The sequence below is a fragment of the Bidens hawaiensis genome, unplaced genomic scaffold (genome assembly GCF_021521415.1).
Source record: "Bidens hawaiensis isolate Kalapana, Puna unplaced genomic scaffold, B.hawaiensis_p1.1 tig00008321_1, whole genome shotgun sequence".
NCBI lineage: Eukaryota > Viridiplantae > Streptophyta > Magnoliopsida > Asterales > Asteraceae > Bidens > Bidens hawaiensis.
In genome coordinates this window covers 637,340-643,243 of record NW_027491591.1, presented here as the reverse complement: position 1 = coordinate 643,243, position 5,904 = coordinate 637,340, and the positions used below count along the sequence as shown (strand labels likewise).

General features: G+C 31.4%; 1 pseudogene; it reads left to right on the top strand.

The window, feature by feature from the left end:
• Nucleotides 1-5,204: 5,204 nt before the first annotated feature.
• Nucleotides 5,205-5,692, top strand: LOC143637469 (ethylene-responsive transcription factor ERF098 pseudogene; annotated as a pseudogene).
• Nucleotides 5,693-5,904: the final 212 nt, after the last annotated feature.

Below are 5,904 nucleotides of genomic sequence, written 5' to 3'. Positions count from 1 at the left end.
TTGTTTTCATCTTAACTTATGTAGAACGTGTTAATTCATGAAACGTCTCTTATTAAGATAAAACAGAACATCCTTATTAGCATTTCCTTGTTTAAGTAGAGGTGCAAAAAAAACCCGAACCTGAAACTGGAACCGGTTTTTTTAATACCCGGGTTTTTAATACTCGTACCGACCCTACCCCGTAGGGTACGGATAACATATGCATTTTGGCACTAAAACCCGAACCTGAACCGGACCCGATTTGTACCCGGTAATACATGAAAACCCGAACCGGTTCCATACCCGGAATCGGGTTTTTCCAATACCGGAAACCGAGTATTTCAAATACCCGATGTATACACGAAAAATGCCTTAAAAATACCCGAAAAATACCCCTAACAAATGCAAACTTTTAAAAAATATAATCTATACCCGGAAAAAAACCCGTAAATAGGGTTTTTTCAATACCCGATAATAGGGTATTCAAATACCCGGTTTTAGATTACCTGGTTCTATACCCGACCCGAACCCGATGCATAGGGTATGGTTTTTAGAGACAATACCCGACCCGATTATTACCAATACCCGGTCATACTCGTACCCAGTTATACCCGAACCCGGTTATACCCGAACCCGGATATTCAAAAAACCCGATTTGTGCACCTCTAGTTTAAGTAGTTAGGCTATAGGGTATTCAACTATACATTAACGCCATTTAACTCCACGTAGGTGTCTCTTATCAAGTTTTACCTCTTTTCACTTCACTTAACCCTAAGTGAATGGTTTAACCTTGCTTAACCCCCTCAGTTAAATTTTAAAACAATTATAAATATATTGTGTGTGAGTGTAGAGGATTTTTTAACCCTTTAACACATATTGCCTTTAACGTCCTTTAACCCATGAAGAGAGTGGTGTCCCACTCGTTAACCTTTGCCAAATCAGCTTTAACGACTTGGACTGTTAGTTTGTTTCGAGAAAATAAACATAAAACTACCTGTATAAAACACCACCTATCAACTCGTTAGATTGGTATATGTTTGTTTCTCACTATAAAACAATATACAAGATAGTATCTAACTATGGTACAATACCTTAACGGGATAACCCTAACACTATATCTAATACACCCAATAGTTTGAACGGAAATACAGGACATTTAAACTGGTTCAAAACTTACTACACAAAGATGATGACAATTCCTTCGTGAATATATCATATACTGAGAACTTGGTGGAATATAAAGAACGCGAAGCTGGCCTATGGCCCATGATCTAAGGTGTCACTAATGTAAAGAAGAATACACTTAAAGGCATTAAAATGTGGCTTGCGAGGATCATGCGTATATAGACAATTTTGTTGAACCTCATTTGAGATATCTAGTCGGCTAAACGTCAAGTACAATAAAGCACCGGCAAGTTTTCGACATAACGCAAATGCCTGAAATCACTCATGGCAAACTTGGAACTCAAAGAAGTGAAGATGGGAACGATCAACTTCTTATAAAAGCCAATAATGATAATATCATCCACATAAAGCAATAGATAAGCGATATCAAGATCACATCGAAATACATAAGAAAGAGTCAGAACGACAATTCTTAAAGCGAATAATTTCCATGTAGCCATGTAGGTTGCAAGCCACTGATACTACATACGAGGAGCATGTTTAATGACGTATAAAGAACTCCAAATACGACATGTATAATTATGATGGCCAGAGTCCATTAACCATGAAGGCTGGTGAATATAAAGGTGAGTTCTACTATAGCAAAACAAATACCAAGTTTGATTAATTAAATTTTATATAATATATTCAAAATTATAATTTTATATCTATCTTTTCTAATAAAAGAAAATAACTATGACACATGTCACTAGTAGATTCAATTATAGCATATATTTACCGTTCAACTATTTTATATTTTTAATTAAAACATACTTTTGTCAGCATAATCAAAACATATTAATACATCGTTTAATTAAATAAATAATTACATAAATTATAGGGATTAAAAATATACGAGTATTCATATCAATACAATCAAAATATTTATATGTTTAATGAAATCAGATCTACCTTTTTTTATTTAATCAATTTGTAGAATGATATTTATAGTTCTAAAATGATAAAGACGAAGATATTAATTGAATAAATAACAATTTTATTTTCACATATTAATTCAACCTTGTTATGAATCCATGTAGTTTTCATCAATCTCTTTCGAAATTACAATAAAAAGCGTGTTTTATCATGATAATTTTATATATGATGTTCTTTTTTTTTATATAATTCATAATGAAACATCTTATTATCTTTTGTTAGAATTCAATATTTAATTAAAACATCTTATCATCTTTTTCGTGATTATAAAAAAGTTGTGTGAAAATACACAACGAATTCATATGAATATTTCATTAGAAATATAATTTGAACTTATAAAACCATTTAATTTGATAAAATATAGGGTTTTTTAATTAAATTTAATCATTTAATTTTTATAGCTTAAATATATTTCTTTTAAGTATATCATGCATCACATGAATTCTAAAGCTAGTTTACTAATATTCAGAACTAAAATTATATATTGATATAGATACATGCAATAACTTCACAATAAAAACTCTATTGTTGGATTAAAGGTAAAAATCAAATATTTCAATATCTATTGCAAACAGTAAAGTTTTTGGTATAGCAATGGCCGCATGGCGTATCTTCTTCGTAATTATTATTTTTTTTTCATTTTAAATAAAATGATCCAATTACAATAAAGAGACAGATAAGCGGGCAACAAGCTGCGCCGCCACCCCCTAAATTAGTTTATATCATATTAAAGGGTTAAACTCACTATCATTAGGCATTAACATATTGAAGAGATTCTAGAAGAAAAAAACGATGATGATATGACATTTATTTTTTGTAATCATATTGAATTAGTATTAGTAACACCTCCAAATAGCTAGTCATATTAAATTTAACACTTTTTTAAAAATATTGTCAATAATAAATTAAGTATATTTAAGTATAGAGGAATAAACAAATAAACAAAAAGGTGGTCACGTAACCACCCTACACATCCGTCGACTTGACCCTTACAAATGTTAGTTTTGAATAATTACATCTTACCTACGAAGAAATGCATAAAGAAACTTTGACAGAAAAAATGATTCAAATGCTTTTTAATATTCATGTCAACATAATTGTAGTATTATACCCAAAGCTAAACGAAGAGCATTTACTTCAACAGTTTGAGTATCATGATGAGCTATAAGGTGCTTCATTCTTGAATTTCGAGGACTTAAGTGCCGTTGTAAATAAACTGTGAAGTAGGACTATGAGTATATTATGAGTTGTTATTCTAATAAAAAAAAAGTTATAATTCACACCATAATTTCATATGATATGAAAATATATCATACCCATTCCGTAACAAGATTTTCATGCATGTACATCAGTACATGACATTATAACACATCACCTACGATCAACAATACATGCATAATAATCTATATAATAATTTAAAAATGCATTAGCATTTGTGGTTACCAAAATCCTAGCTGATCATATAGTTTTTATTTATAAAAGCTTCCCTTCTATTTAAAGGCATTTTCATGCACAGCGTTCACATAATCCTCGTTTCCATAATCATGGTAGCTAGTCACACTCTTATAAACCACATGGTATCATATGATTCATCTTGATCGATCATCATCACAAAATATCATAGGCTATATTCATGTGTCGTTCGATCTTCTTGTAATTCCATTAATCCTTTTACTTGGCGTTAATCATGCATTCACATACTGACATATCGGCCTCGCACATTATCATGGCAATATTTACAATTCTTATGACCAAATATTTATACTACTATGGAAAGGATTTTTGATACACAATTATGCTTTGACAAACTTCATTACCATAAAACACCTGATTATATATTACATGGCTTTAAATATATGTATAACAAAAATAATTATTTTTATAATTTTATCTGTAAATAAACTCGTTCCATTTAAATAATACATATTAATGAATGCATATTTGTATCTTACTGTTGTAATTTTGACTTAATTATGATTCAGTATTGTTTAAGCTATGTTAAAGTCATTTTGTTTTCTTTTCCTATGCTTATATATTACATTTTGTTTTCTTTGACTAATAGATGTTGATACCAATTCATGTTTGTTAATAGTTATTAATTACTTTCATGTCTAAGTTGTCCTTTAATTTGTTTTGGGTTGTTTGTCTCATGTAACAGGATTCTTGAATGATATAACTTATTTAATACAATGCTAGTTTTAAAATGTTTAATAATGTATGCTATATCCCAAATTATTATGCTTGAGCACTAAACTATAGAGACCAAATAATAATTAATTATATTAATGAACTCCTTTAAATGTAGAGATCCTAATTTTAGAGTTCGGTTTAGTTCTTTATAAAAGTTAAACCCCCTGTTAGAGAGGTTAAATGCATAGAAAAAATTACTTTCCTCGAATTTTACTTTTATACACGGCAAATTTAACTTCACATGTCTTTTATTTACAACAAGACTTAAACCTTATAAGTCAATTTTGACACAATGTAATTTGACAAACCAATTCCTAAAATGTTGACCACCCTATAATTGGTCGACCAAATCACTTTTTAAACATTAATTGATGGGATTTTTAACTAATCATCGTGTAAAAAACTGTCGGCTCGCTATATATTTCTTTAAATCGTTGGAGCCAACTAGATTAATATTTAGGATTCCGATGAGCTTATTTTTGACTTCCGATTGAATCCTTTTATATTTCCGACGAGATTTTTGAACAAATGGTAGAATTATCAATGATTAAAAAATGATCAGGTTAGACAATTTTTTATGAAGGACATTATAAGAATTGATTATTGATTGATTAAATGAAGTAATGAACATTTTGTTTGACAGGTTATATCGATTTATGTCATTTTCACTTAATATTATTACTTTCCTTAAATACCTTATATAGTTGTATATCCTATTCATGGTATCCTCACGTGCTTGCAACTTGTTGTTTGCTCGTGTCAGGTGTTAAGGAAGCTTCACCTTAATGGCGGCTGGTCTTTCAAACGTTTGAACCAGAATTCAATCCACCACATACGACTCATTATTATCAAATAAATTCTTTTCAGATAATATATATACCAACATCTTCACAATTTCAACACAACAATATATTCTACTGTCTAATACTAATATTCTATGGATACACATCAAGAACCGGCTGGAAGTACTAGTGAGCGAGGAAGGAGAGAGAACAAGTACCGAGGCATCCGAAGGCGCCCGTGGGGGCGGTACGCGGCTGAGATACGTGACCCGACAAGAAACGGTGCACATTCGTGGCTAGGAACGTTTGACACGGCTGAGGAGGAGGCTAGAGCTTACGATAGAGCCGCCTACGCTTTAAGAGGTCATCAAGCTATACTTAACTTCCCTAATGATGGTCATTACCGAAGTGTTAACTCGTTCAATGTGGAGATGTCTTCGAGCTCGGGTTTTTCTCAAATACCGTCGTTATCGGGAAGCTCTATGTCTTCAATGTCGTCGTCTTCGCCTTCTTTGGTATAGTCTTCGAGTGTCAACAATGGGAGATTGGAAAGAGACCCGGTGATCGAATTCAAGTACTTGGATGATAAGCTTTTGGAAGATCTACTTGGAAAAGATACCCCTGAAAACACAAAGAATTAACATATATATATGTCAAAGTTCAAACAAGAGATCATTTCTTTGTGGAATTAATAGGGTTTTATTTGGGAATGTTCAAAAAGACATAAAATGTGCATTTAGAGTCATGTTCACGTTTGAAATGCATGTTTTAAGTTTTTCATGGATGGGTATTTTTCAAGATTTTGGGGGGTTTATATGAGTGCATTGAAATGTGATTGGTTGATATGTATGTT